The sequence below is a fragment of the Balaenoptera physalus genome (genome assembly GCF_965194825.1).
Source record: "Balaenoptera physalus genome assembly, chromosome: X".
Taxonomy (NCBI): Eukaryota; Metazoa; Chordata; class Mammalia; order Artiodactyla; family Balaenopteridae; genus Balaenoptera; species Balaenoptera physalus.
This window is the reverse complement of record NC_138903.1, coordinates 53,757,515-53,772,682: the sequence shown is the minus strand read 5'-3', so window position 1 is coordinate 53,772,682 and position 15,168 is coordinate 53,757,515. Positions and strand designations below refer to the sequence as shown.

Here is a 15,168-nt window from a genome sequence, read left to right as displayed (position 1 = left end):
CAAGGTGGCTGGGAACTAAGATGTGTCCAGGGTGGGAAGCAGGCAGCTTGATAGGGTTGGCAAGGCCTTGGCCCCTTTGACATTGTACCATGAAAAACCTGGCCGTTAAAAGAAGGGGTTCTTGGGAAGGGGCTCCTTAGCAGTTTCCACTTCCTCTGGGTCACCCATTGGCAGGATGCTAATGGGGAAAGAACACTGGCCTGGTGTTCCAGCTCTTGGCCGTCCTTGGAGTTATGAGCTAGAATCAGCTGTTTGGCAATTGTGAGCTCTGATTTTCCCCATATGCAAAATGGTGTTGGCAATTATTTCATGACAGGGGATATCACAGTGAATTAAATAATGTACATTAAAACAGATTTGTGGCAATACAAGTACCAAAGCCACATCAGGATGTCTTATGATCATCCTTACCACAGCCTATCATCTTTTGTTAGTTTCTTTTGTAATATAAGACTGAAGTCCTGACCCCAAACAAAAGATCAGAGTGGCTTGGGCCCTTGGAGAATGAAGGGTCTCAGGATAAGAAGGATAGAAGTGTGACATGAAGGAAGGAGCAGGGCATTTGGAATCAGATAATCTGAGATGCAGATGCAGTTTCAGCTTTACTACCTCCTAGCTCTATGGCTTTTGGCAAGACTTTTATCTTTCCTGAGCCTTATTTCCTCATCTGAAAAATAGGAATAGCAGGCTTTTTATGAGGATTAAATGAGATCACTATGTGAGTAAAGAATCTGACACAGTGCTTGGCACGTAGTGGGTACTTAGCAAATGGTAACTTGCTTTATCTTTATCATTATCCTCATCATCACCACCGTCACCTCCACCTTATTAACTCCAATAAGGTCTGTGTATCAAGGCTGGTCATAGTGGTTGAAAGAGGCCTCCTTCCTTGGAGGGCTGCAAATGTAGGAAGCACTGTTATCCAGTTAGAGCAATTTAGGTGAGGGCATTGCTCAGAAGCAAGGAGGTAGACAAAATAGCCTCTTATCCCCTCTATCCTGAGAATTTCTTGATGAAATATCCAGTCCTTTTTCCTCTACCTATATGGAGTCTTCCTTCAGAGTTTCCACATGCTGTGTGTCCCAGCTCAGCTTTGTTGGTTGATGAACTGGGTCCCAGGGGTAGTTAGAAAGAACACATCAATAACCATGGGCCTTTGGAACTAACATGAGATGCCATACACAGACAGCTTGTGTGTCTTAGGCTGACAGCCCCCCCTTTAAAAGAAGGATTAAACTGCACCCAGTGACAAAATCACCCAAATCTGCATGTATTTCACCTACAGTGAAATGTCATTTTTATAATAAACTGTAATTAAAGGGGTGGGACAAAATATTGAGCAAGGCAGAATGACCCCAGGAGGTGAATGACAGAACCAAGCTTCAGAATATCAATGAACTGGCATTGATTTTCCTACATGCAAGTCCAGGAGGAGTGTTTCTCCAAGCACACAGCCCCAGCAGCCTGTTGGATGGGCTGAAGCTGACCTTTGAGAAGACCACTGGCTGAGCCAGGCATGCATAGTATAGAGTCTGGCCTAGTGGTTCTCAATCCTGGCTGCACAATGAAATAATTCACTTGGGTATCTTAAAAAAAAAAAACCCAAACACTAAAACCCAGGCTCTAGGCTAGTTAAATCAGAGTCTTTGATGTTGAGAACGATTTGGCCTAGGCCAGTACAGTCCAATAGAAATATAATGTGAGGGACTTCCCTGGTGGTCCAGTGGTTAAGACTCTGTGCTACCAATTCAGGGGCCCGGGTTCGATCTCTGGTCATGGAATTAGATCCCACATGCTGCAGCTAAGAGCCCTCATGCTGCAACTAAAGATCCCACATGCCACAATGAAGATCCTGCATGCCTCAACTAAGACCCACACAGCCAAATAAAATAAATAAATAAATAAATATTTTTTTAAAAAAGAAATATAATGTGAGCTACAAATGCAAACCTCAAATATAATTTAAAAATTTTTAGTAGCCACACTAAAAAAAGTTAAAAAGATACAGTGAAATTAATTTAATGTATTTTACTTAACCTAATATATCTAAAATATTATGATACAATATCATATATTATCACTATAAATTTTTTAATAATATATTTTACTAAGTCTTTGAAATCTGATGTGTATTCTATACACATCTCAATTCACACTTGTCACATTCCAAGTGTTCATTAGCCATATGTGGCTAGTTGCTACTGTATCAGATAGCAAATATCTAGGCTGAGGACTGTGACAGTAGACCAGGAGCATTAATGACAGAGCCTAAATCATAAGTTAGAGCTCCAATATTCTATTATACCAGCTGCAATATTCTATTATATTATATTCTATTTTACCAGTGTTTATTCTTTGAGAAACTAAGATAGCATTCCATGTTGCCTCAGATTGTATTCAGAATGAGCATTTGATCATTGCAAAACTTTTTTTAAAGTAATAGTTGAATGGTCTTCAGATCTCTAAAGGAGAGTAACATGCAACCTTAGTGGCCAGCTGTTGTGGTGTCACCAGTAAAAAGAAATGGGGTTAGACTGTTGCATGAATGATGTGAAAATTAACTCCAAGTTAGACCTTTCAATTCTCATGAATGAGCATTTATGTGTAGGTTTACATTTCTGGTAAGATTGTGTGTTCCTCAAGGAACTGAATGATGGAAGTTATGTAGGCTCTTTTCTAGTAGGTATTTAAAAGTAGAATTACTATTTCCATTCTTCTACACTGATTTTGGTTGAGGGTAGAATGGTATTGTGCAAGCAGTGCTAGGTATATTAGAAAATGAGAGACCTGAGTTCTAGTTTGGCTCTCTCAAACATTTGACATATGATCATTGGCTTTTAGTTTCTCCTTCACCTCTGAAGCATTCTCTAGAATCTATTCAAGCTCTGACAATGTCTAGGTAGGACATAGCGATGAGTCACACTGAACTATTGAATCTTCATTAGTACTGATGTTATTGGTAGGTAGATAGGTGGTTTCCTGAGATGCTGTACCTCTATGTTGTATAGTTCCCTTGTTTATCCAGACTCATCCTGAGCTAAGATTCAGTAGCTCCTTGAGAATATCATCCTTAGGTTATTTGGCATATAACATGAAAGTACAATGGCAAAGAAAAGACTTTCCTCCTAACTCTGTACCAACCGGACACCTTTGTGGATCACTGGACCAAATTGGTCACTGACATAGTGGAGCATCTCCATTTCCTATCTGGAAGACTCATTGCTGTGTGAACATCCCAGCCCTAGGATGGATAATCCAGGGTGCTTAATGCTGTCCTATCCAAGCTAGCTGTACCTGTTGTTAATCAGGTTTAAAACCAATGTGGAATCTGAGAAACCCAGATTCTTGCCTCAGTCTGCTGAGTATGCAGCTTGAGCAGCTTCCTGTACATCTTTGAAGCCCAGTTTTACTCCTTGTAAAATGGGGATAATTAAGTCTTGTAACCTGAGGTATGCTGGATACCTGTAAATAGGAAGTGTGATACCACTTTGGCTTCTGTACAAGAAATTGCTGGGTTTATGTGTCTTCTATTCAGTCAAATATCTGCCTCTCCTGTTGTTCAGAATTTCATTCTGTATGTATATACATGTATGTGTGTGTGTTCTCAAAGTCTCTTTCTTCTGTACTTGGAATATGACTTCACAAGAGCAATGCAGGAGTTGATTTACCTTCCCAGCAATTGGTCAGGTTAAGTGAATTACAGCTTGCTGAACGTTAATCCTTACATCTAACTGTTGACATCTTCAGCTGCTTTCCTGGGCCAGTTTCCCCTCTGGGAGCTGAGAGCAGACTGCTGGGATATGATTGTGTCTCTCAGTAGAAAATCCCATCCCTGTGGTGGCCCTCTTTTCGCATGCTGGGCCCTAACTCCAAATCATTCAGGTCCATTTCTTTTATCACCATGTAAAAATTGGCCTTTGTTCTGACTTTGGGCCATGGCCTGGGGACAGCTTACTGCCCACTTGAGGGCAGGCTCTGTACAGAATACATGACAACCTGCTATTGTCTGTGGTAGGTGAGGCCTGAGTGACAAAGCATGGGTTTATTCAGAAAATAAAGGGCCTACTCAGATGCCATCAGAACGTATTTTCCTTGTTTCTTCAAATTCTAGATTTCCCTGGTTTCTGGACTACATGGATGCAGGAGATAAAAGGATGAGCTAATCAGGTCATTGCCATCATTCCTTACAGTTGTACAGATTAGATGTAACAGAAATTAAACCTCTACTGTTCATAGAGAAGCCCACTGCTCCAGAGTGTTACTTGGCTTTTAATTATATAGTGTCTCTTTTTGGTTGCACTTGGGGAAAATTTTTCACGTGTATGAAACCCTAGACTCACAGTAGATTTGCAGCTGGAAAGACCCATCTTGGCCAGGAGTAGCTGACTTAGATGTTTACAGGGCCAGGCCAGTAACTTACATGAGTAAAGCAGTCTGGTACTAGGGTTAAGTGGGAGCCTGTGTCCAAATGGGAAATCTATGCCCTATATAAAGGGAGCAAAAGTGACTTGGATGGTTCTCATTGGTGGAATAGGTTATAGGAAGTAGGGAAGTCCAGTGAACTCAGATCTTCCAGATTTTTCATGAAAAGCCAGGAATGGGATTTTATTCATATTTTTAAAATGTTGACCAGTAATTCACATTTTTAAAAGAAACACTGTGAAGAATAAACTGAACATATCAGCAGGCTAAATTGTAACCCCAGCTTGTGACCACTGCTCATCCTAATTTCTTCATTTTATAAATCCTGAGGAAACATAGGCTCAGAGAATGCAAGTGACTTTCTCACTCATGTAGGGAATTAGTGACAAAGCTAGGACTTGAACCCAGGCCTCCTGAATCTTACTTAAGACAGGTGATTTAAAGTCTTTGTCTAGTAAGTACAATGTCTGGACTTCTTCAGGTATGGTTTCTGTCAGTTTACTGTTTTCCTATGAATGGGCCATAATTTCCTGTTTCTTTGTATGCCTTATAATTTTTTATTGAAAACTGGGCATTTTGAATATTATAGTGTGATAACTGTGGAAATAAGATTCTTCTCCTTCCCCAGAGTTTGTTGCTGTTGTTTGTTGAGGGATACAGTTGTCCATTTGTTTACTGACTTTTCCAAATCTTTTGTTTTTTTTGCAAAGACTGCATTCTTTGTCATGTGTGGTCATGGAAATCTCTGTTCCATTATGTCATTGGTCAGCCAGTGACCTGACAGAGATTGCTTTTAAATACTTGGAGCCAAAACAAACAAACTACTATCCTGGTCTTTGCAAGTTGGCTCAGAGCTGGGGCATTCCTTCAACACTAATCCAGGCTGCCCACAACTCTGCCTTAGTCTTCTTCTCCTACTCTCCTGATTTCATGGAACCTGCAGATCCTCCAGAAGTGCAAGCCTACAATCCGTTCAGGTTTTTTCTGAGCATGCATCTGGTCCAGGGCATGTGTGTTGCACTCTGACTTCCTCGGTATGCACAGTGGCCCTTCTAAGTCTTTATTCTCCCAAGAAACTTTTTCCTCAGTCTCATCCTTCCTGTGGTATTGGATTCATTTGCTGCTTGCCCCTTCTACCATCCCTTGCCCTGGGTGGACATGGGCAGTATATGTCTTTAAGTCTTTCAACAGAGGCAGTCACAACCTCTAAAGCCACTTTAGCCTTAGGGGGTAAGGGTACAAGACAAAGGCCAGTCTCTGTGCCTAGCCCTCAAGGACCAAACAGATCAAAACACACAGCCACAACATTTTAAAAACAAGGTCTTTAGTCCCTTGGCATCGGCAACCTGCAGGAGGAATGTGGGCCACCTTTCTCTTAGCTGCTGGGGAGTCAGGAATGGTAGACAAATTAGCAAAAATGCTTCAAAATTCTCTTAACAAATTTTAGCCATTCTTTTCTGCATCAAGAGGGATAACTTGGAAGATTGGGATTGACATATACACACTGCTATATATAAAATAGATAACTAATAAGGACCTACTGTATAGCACAGGGAACTCTACTCAATACTCTGTAATGACCTATATGGGAAAAGAACCTAGAACAGAGTGGATGCATGTATATGTATAACTGATGAACTTTGCTGTACACCTGAAACTAACACAACATTGTAAATCAACTATACTCCAATAAAAATTTTTTATAAAAGGGTTTCTTGGTTCCTGTAAGTTTTGGATTAGATTCCAGAATTCTGAAAAAGTTGGTCTGTCAGTCTTTGCCAGCTAAAGTTTGTTTCAGTAGAGGGCCTGATTCTTTGTGCATACTAATCTGCCACTTTTAGTGATGTTACCCCCTCCTGAATCTTAATCCTGTGCTTTCTGGGCTACAGAACAGTCAGGAAAAGGTATGCATGGGCTGCTAACAAGACTGTTAACACTTGAGGACCTACCTCTCCTTTCAGGTTAATGGCAACTGTGTTTTGATTTCTTGAGATGAGTTCAGATATGCCAGCCCTTGTTTATCCATTCAAGCTTCAGGTGGACAAAGACCTCTAGCCTTAACCATCTATGCAGAAAGTCTTATTTGTGAAACTAGAGTTGACTCATTACAGGATCTGTGAATTGAGGATGACATTAGCAGGGAGGACCTTTCTCCCTGGATTACAGAAATTTCTCTCCTTCATACTAGAGTTTCAAATGGCATTATTAACACTCATTTGCATTCACATGATCCATCTTAATGGCTTCTCACTATGTACACACTTTGGATGACATTATCCAGTACATCCTTTGTCTAATTGGCGGGGAATTTTTTTTTTTTAATATGGAGTCACCCAGCTCAGAGATAACCTTAAATCTGGCTGGTGCCTGACCCAGGTGATTTCCTCCATATTCAAGTAGGTCACCCTGTAGGTCTCTCTCAGAATCCCCAAATTGAAAACAACCATGAGGGTCATATAGTCTATCCCCCAGCCTCCAGGCAGGACTATAATTAAACTATCCTGGAGTTTGGCGAACCTGGCTGGCATCTGTCAGCAAAGCCTAAACTACTTCCTTGTTTAAAGCTGTTAGCCCTTATGTTGTAGTCTAAGCCAATTTCTTGAAACATGTTGCTTTTTGCACTAGGCAGATGATATTTAAGAGCTGGCACCAGTAGAAGTCACTCTGAATTGTTGTCTTCATGATGGAGCTTTCCTTCCAAGGCCTTGCTGTTGATCCATAACATGAATTGGAAATTTGGTTGGCTGCCTGAGTTTAAGACTATGATCTGAGGCCTAGGGTCTGTTTTTCTCTGTGTAGCTAACCCCTAGGTTCATTTAGGGATCAGTTTGGGCCTCCCTGGTACCATGTCTACACTATCTTGGTGATCTTGATGACTTGAGGAGAGGAAGACCATGATTGATTGAGTGCTTGGAGATAAGGTCTTTTTCTGAGGCTCTTTGGGAAGTATGAAATTTTGGAAAATCATGATAATTGTGTATATATATATTTGTATATGTATATATTTCTTTTTCTGTCATTATAGATGTCATTATGAGTCAGGGTAAACCTCTTATCTTTTTCTTCTTATTATTACTACTGCTGTTACTATCTCCTTACCAGTATTTACTAATCTGTGAACAAAAGTGACTGTCCAGCACTTAGCAAAGCTACATCCTTGAGCCAGGTAGACAAGGGCTGAGGGTATCTGGCATCTCGAGAGGCCTCCTCCCAGGAACCTTCTCCTGCTTATTAGAGAGTCACCATAAAAACCATACTCAGATGCCCATGGGTCTCTTTTTTGGTTTTCAGAAGTGAGTCTTCTCTGAAGAACTTGATTTGGGAATGCCTTAGTGCTGAATGAGAGAATTGACATTTTTTGCTTTAATTCTGTTCCCAGAATGAGTTTGACCCCTCAGATTAACTCAAGGTGGTCATTTCTGGAGGACATGAAGACTGGTTGCCAATCTCTAGGATATGAGCCACAGGGCAAAGGGTCTGAGGGCTCAGGCCTTGTGTGTACCATTCCCGTTAGAGATCCAGCCAGCAATGGAGTCTGATACCTCCTGGCCTAAATACAAATAGATACCATTGCCTTTCAGAGACATTTTCTCTTCTACAATAGGACAGGGACAAAGCAAAGTAGGCCAGGACCTTAAGCAAGAAACCAGACTCCCTCACTGAGAATGGTATTCTCTGAGTATGGTGGACTGGAGTGATCAGTTGAGCATGTCAGTACTTAGGTTAGGGGACCTAAAACTATCCTCCCCTTGCCTTGACTAGGATTAGAACTCAGATCCAGTGAGATCTGAGTTGCAAGGTGACCTTTGTTGAGCCTTTTGCCTTAGAGGAGTGAAACAGTAGGTGAATGATGCTAAGAGGGCAGGAGAGGCATATGAATAGGGAGCTTTGGCCAGAAATTTTTCTAGCCTTTTAAGATTGGGCGGCCCTTCTCTGTTGGAAATGTGCTATGTAGGTGTATCAAAGATCAGTTTGTGTTTGTTGAACAGGAGGAATTCTCTGTGAAGGAATAGAGAATGATAGGGCTCCTTGGGGATAGAGGGAGGAAACACTTGAGAGATTACCACACAAGAAGAACACAGTGAAGGTAGCAGGAACATTGGGCTGGGAAGTCAGAGATCTGAGTTTAAGTGCCAGCTCTGCTGCTTATTCTCTCGGGGATGTCAGGCAGGGACCTTTCTTTTCTGGGCCTCAGTCTTAAGGAACAATTCAGGGAGTTGGACCAGGTGGTTTCTAAAGGCCCTGTCTGCACCAGTTTGAGCTTCTTCCATGATTCTATAACCAAGATCATCTGTGTTTAAGTGCCTGCATCCAGTCAGAATAGTATATCAAATTGGTTTGATGGAGCTTTCTAGTGGAGAAGAAAGGATTTGCCTTTGCACTACAGCTATTGAGTAGAGGGTGGTAACACCCCATCCCCAGGTGGTAAGACTGTTTCTGTGAGGCACCAGCCAGTGGGTACCACCAGGAAGATGACACAAGGTTGTGTGAAGAAGCAGTTCAGCTCAGAAGCTGTGTCCTCCTGTCCTTTGAGCAGCTACACTCTAAATTAAGAGACAGTTTGTTTTTGACCTCTACAGAGCTACCTGTGTCAATTGAGTAGGGAGATTCCTGAGGTGTAAATATCCAGGCCCCAGGCTCATCTCCTTAAATATGTCTCTCCCACTATTTCTCTGAAGCCAGGATGCTCTTTATTGGGAATCAGAGCCTTTCATTTTATCTTAGGTTTTTAAATTTTTAAAATTTTTATTGGAGTATAGTTGATTTATGATGTTGTGTTAGTTTCAGGTGTACAGCAAAGTGAATCAGTTATACATATACATATATCTACTCTTTTTTTTTAGATTCTTTTCCCATATAGGCCATTACAGAGTATTGAATAGAGTTCCCTGTGCTATACAGCAGGTTCTTCTATTTTATATATAGTAGTGTGTATATGTCAATCCCAATCTCCCAATTTATCCCTCTCCCCTCATCCCCTGGTAACCATAAGTTTTCTACATCCATGACTCTACTTCTGTTTTGTAAATAAGTTCATTTGTACCCCTTTTTTTTAGATCCCACATATAAGCAATATCATATGATATTTGTCTTTTTCTGTCTGACTTACTTCACTCAGTATGAGAATCTCTAGGTCAATCCATGTGGCTGCAAATGGCATTATTTTGTTCTTTTTTTATGGCTGAGTAGTATTGCACTGTACATATGTACCACATTTTCTTTATCCATTCATCTATTGATGGGCATTTAGGTTGTTTCCATATCCTGACTAGTGTAAATAGTGCTGCAATGAACACTGGGGTGCATGAATCTTTTTGAATTATGGTATATGCCCAGGAGTGGGATTTCTGGGTCATATAGTAGTTCTATTTTTAGTTTTTTAAGGACCCTCCATACTGTTCTCCATAGTGGCTGTATCAATTTACATTCCCACCAACAGTGCAAGAAGGTTCCCTTTTCTCCACACCCTCTCCAGTATTTATTGTTTGTAGATTTTTGGATGATGGCCATTCTTACTGGTGTGAGGTAGTACCTCATTGTAGTTTTGATTTACATTTCTCTAATAATTAGCGATGTTGAGCATCTTTTCATATGCTTTTTGGCCATCTGTATGTCTTCTTTAGAGAAATGTCTATTTAGATCTTCCACCCATTTTTTGACTGGGTTATTTGTTTTTTGATATTGAGCTGCATGAGCTGTTTGTATATTTTGGAGATTAATCCAATATCAAAAAACAAATAATCCGATTAATCGCCTTTCATTTTATAATTACAACTTTGCTTTAGGATCCAGACTCCAGAGAAGAGAGGAGAAGGCTTCAGCCTATTCATACTGCAGTGTTAATGATTGATATCAAACTTTTGCCTGTGAATGATTTGGAGGAGAGAAGGGACCATGAAGGAAGCAAGGAAATGAAGTAAGCGAAACCAAAAACCAAAAACAAACAAACAAAAAAAAACGGTAGATAGGGGAAAAAGGTGGAAAGAAACACGAAATACCATGGAAAGGGAGAGAGCTGCAAACACACGTACTTAGCACCTCCATTTGCTTGGAGCTAGCTGGTCCTCCACAGGGACTTCATGCCCCTTAGGAAGTATTTTGAATTCTAGGGGACGGGCCTGAGAATCAGATAGAACTGACTTCACATCTTATATCCAAGTACTTGTGAGCAGTGTGATCTTTAAAATAATTTCTTCATATCTTTGAACCTTTTATTTTTCTCACCTGTAAGACGGGGCAGTGAGCCCTGATATTCCTTAAATATCAGACCCTGATATTTGAATAGCATGCTACAGTTTGATATGGCACTGTTTTCCCTCTCTCATATAGAGAGTTCTAAGGCTAGTAGAGCAGGGCAGAGAGGTTATAGCTGAAAACCAGAGCAAAGAGAGACTATCTTCTCCAGAGACCCAGGTCACTTAGAGTAGTACCTAAAGCCTGAGCTTCTTGGGGCTCACAATCCAGTGCCTTCTGCATTCCCCATGACCATTGTGGGGCTCAAAAGAGCTAGTTCATGTGAAAGGACTTTAACAACTCTGAAGTCTATGCCCCCATGAGAGATTAGACTTGCTTTTACCCTGAGGGAAGCTTGAAGATTGGGTTGGCTTTCTTAAAGGGGAGAGACCACAAGTAAGGCAGAGGGTCAGATCAGTGAAGAAGGAAGCTACCGAGTAAAGGAATGCCCCTGGTACTGTCAAGGCCACCTGCTCATGATAGCTTGGCCCTGGCAGTTCTCTTTTGGCTCTTATTTGTCCTCCAGTTCCAGTTCCAAGATGACAGGATTCTTAGATCCTACTTACTGATGGCAAGTTTCCGGACTGGCCTAGGGCCAAAGTACCCCCGGCTAAGAACAAGGTTTGTTGGCAATATTATCTAGGCTGCTAGTCTCCAGACCTCTTTATGACTCTGCAAGGGCCAGCCTCTCCCTTACTTGACTTCCACAGAGGGATCTGGAAACATCTTAGAGTAGCTGTGAAATCTCCAAGTACACCAAGTTTGGCTTTAGAGTGTACCTGTTTCTCTCTTATCTTCCCTTCTCTTACTTGGTCTTACCAATCTTCAGTTATTGAAACAACTTGTTCTCCAGAGCAGTGCATCTGGTCAGGTGAGCTGCTGTCCCAAGTAAGTACCAAACTCAGGTGCAGGCTGGGTTGGGACCACAATATGCCAGGACTAGGGTGAGCACTGACTCTCTGCCAGCCTCAAAGAGCTAGAATTCTAACCCCTGGGCGGCACTTACTGGTTCAAGATGGGGCTGCCTCCCTTAGGTTCTTGCATTGACTGACTGAACTCAGAACACTCAATAGTCATGAGATGCCATCCAAGGGAGTTATATAATATAGGGACAACTGACCAAACCATTCTCTTCCCTTTGGACTTTATAATTTTTCTAGGAGCTTTACTTCTAGCCTCCATTTCTCTTTCTTGATTGGGGCAGATTGGAGACTATTCCCTACCTCATTCCCCTACCCCATCCACAAATACAACCCTCCAGCTTTGGAACAGAAACAACTAGAGCTGACAGGCAGATTCACTTAGATTAATTTCTGTTTCTTCACATAAGACATTGGACTGACATGGCTGTCTTTGGATGAGGTATTAAGGCATTGAGAGGAAAGCTGAAGGTAGGATTTTTTATATAACAGAACATCTAAAGTGGCACATCTAAGGTGCTTTCCCCTTGATCCTTCTGTAGGGATGGTGCTGGAGAAGGCAAAACCAAAGCCTATCATAATTTAAGGTGACTTCCTTAAAGGTGAAAGGAAGGTCTTTTCTACCTCATAAATGGCCAGTTTTCTTGTTTCACTTTGCTTTTTTCCCCTCTTTGCTGGTAGAAGATGCAATTATACAAGGAGAAATCCATTTGAGGTGGCGGGGGCCTGGAGTTCTTTGTTAAAAATAGTTGAAGAAGACATTTGGGGTAACTAACTTTCCTACCTCTCCTTTCCTTCCACCACCACCACTTCACAACCACCCACCCCACCACCCACCCACTGCCCCCCGCCCAGCAGCAGAAGACCTAGAAGATGAAATTGCCCCTAAACAGTAAAATAACTTCATCAGCTTTCTTGGCTTTGCTAAATACAAGATAGGAACTGAATAATGACAGGGACAGAGGGTGGGGGATGGGGGAGTAGAGTGAGCCCACGGGGGAGGGAAGAGGAGGGAAGGAGAGGGAAGGGATGGAAAGGGAAAGAGGGAAAGAAAGTCTGGAAGTATTTTCATCACTCTCAGCATTACTGCTATTACTACCAAGTGTTTTTCGAGCCCCTCCTTACTACCAGACTCTCCACAGTTCTAGCAAAGCTCAATTAAAAAGAATATTTCCCCAGCCTGGAATCACATCCTCTCATTATTTTTACTAGCTAAACAGATGTCATAATGAAGAAACCTGTTTTTTATGATAATTCCTTTCATTAGTTAAGGACTTTCTTTAAACCTTTATGAAATCACTTGACATATCCTGTCTCACAAAAGCCTCCCATCTTTAGCCCTTCTCATCCCCATTGCAGACAGGAGATGAGGGAACTGAGGCTCCAAGATGGGACATGACCTATCTAAGGTTCTGTAGCAAGTTAAAGTCGCAGAGCAGAACCAGATCTCTAAATTAGCCCTTCAGGTTGTTAGCTCAATGTTGTTTCTGTGACACCACATTGCCTACTAGGAGTTTTTGCTGTTTGAAGATGCTTGTAAACAGGATTTTCTTTTAAACAGCATAAATATTCTCCCTGAATCTCACTTGTACTAATAATATGTCTTATGAGCCTTTTATTTGCTAACATGGATCATCAATGAAAAGCCTTCAGCATCAGTATGTTATCAGTGTATTGTTCTTATTAAGGCTCTAAGAGTCATTCTCTGTGACCCTTGGTCCCTGGGCCCTGGGCCCTGCATAAGGAAGGTCATTCTGGCTTAAGTTTGTGTTTGATTGGACTTTGTTGGATTGGATCCAGCCAAAAGGCCTGGATTTGTTGATTCTTCTTAAAATGGCCTGTGAGCAGTTGTTGTTTACTCACATAGCCAGGAAGTTTTAGGTCTTGGGGAGATTTTAAAAGTCATCTAGTTCAGCCTCCTTGCTGATGTTTGAATGCGCCTAAAATATCCCTGCTTCCCAAGTGGTCATTCAGTCTCTGCTTTTATACCTCCACTGTTAGGTAGCTTCCTACATCTTCAGACCACTGGTTGTAGTACAGGACAGTTCTGAGAGAGTTTGTCCTTAGGTTGAACTGAAATCTGTCTTGCTAGAACTCCTACTCATGAGAAGGTATAAGTGGCTAAGAGCACTAGCTCTGCAGATAATCTTTCTGGATTAAAATCATAGCCTTCCCATTTATTAACAATAATGTAGGTATGGGCAAGTCACATGTACTTTCTGTGTTTCAGTGACCTCATCTGGAATTTGATGATATAATAGTACCTACCTCATTAAGTTGTTGTGAGAACTAAACAGAATTATGCAAGAAAAGTACTGATAGTAGGTTCTGACACATTAGGAAGTACTCAATAATAATATTCATGATACTAGTAGCAAACTTTCAGTATTAATAGTAGAAGTAGTGTCCTTGTTATACCCCCCATCCCCTGGGAATACACTGACCCTCTACTCTATCTGCAGCCTTTCAAAGTTCTGCAGCGTGAGGTGAGGTCTGCTAAGCCTCTATTGTTCTCCAGGCCTCTGGGCTTTCATCCTGTCCCCTGCATCAGCTTCCTGCTACTCCTAAGTATATGTAGCTACACTGAGACCATTTGGGCACTCAAGGCTCTGTTCCACCCCATTCAGCCACTTGTGTGAGGACATGGGCTACATGGAAGCCTGGACATGTTGATACTGCCAGACTCTCAAAGCTAACTAATGAGCCTGCCAAATATGTAACTATACTTTCTTGGCTGCTCTGGCTTCTACCAATAGGCATAATAATGTTACTGGGGCTGTACCTCAGCAGTTAGCCCTCATTTATTAGAGAATAAATAGTGGAACACTTTGCTATACATCTTTTGTACGATGTATTACAGAAAAGAACCATAATATTAGACCTGTAAATTCTGCCCATTAGTCCAGATCTTTAGTTGTTTTGATAAGCTTATTAAGGTAGTGGAGCTTGGGCCTGAGGCCCATGTGTGAAGTAGAATCATGCCCATGTTCAGTTACATATTAGGTAAGCATAGCTTACTGTTATGAGCACATTTAATAATGGTGTTACATATGAGACAGGGCCAGCAGTATCCCTGAAGTTGCAGTACAGTCAGATAAACTTAAACTGAGGCCAGGTCCTAGAAGTTCCCCTTCCCATGTGTGTTGGGATTGGCTGAGGGTGTGAGATGAGTGAGGACCCTTCCAACTGTACACACTGGGGGAAGGTACAGACCAGTAGGGAGAGTGCAGTGTCAGTAGGCTGCAGACAGAGGGTGGCTTTGTTGCCATGGCAAGTGGTTGGTATTAGTGGGTCCAGCATAGAGTTGTTGGCTGTGCTCCAATAAGGTGACTGGGTATCCAGAGGCAGGCAGTGTGCAATGAACTAATAATGGTTTTCTCATCTGTAGAATAAAGTGCTTAGTTGTAAATTCATTCCTCCAACAGATGATCATCAAGTAGCTACTGAGGAGGTACAGAAGTACTTTAGAACTGGAGCCCATCCTACAAGAGTGTGATAGTAGATATGAAAACGTATACAGGAGGAAAATGACTTGCTTAAGTTCTGTGACCTTAGTCAAGTCCTTTCTCTTTCCCAGGTCTCAGTTTTCTCC

At 41.6% G+C, this 15,168-nt stretch overlaps 1 protein-coding gene across 9 annotated transcripts in view; it reads left to right on the top strand.

Moving 5' to 3' along the window:
• The window catches only part of ARHGEF9 (Cdc42 guanine nucleotide exchange factor 9), a 225,543-nt gene that overhangs the window by 56,329 nt on the left and 154,046 nt on the right, over positions 1-15,168 (top strand). The gene's annotated exons all lie outside the window — the stretch shown is intronic.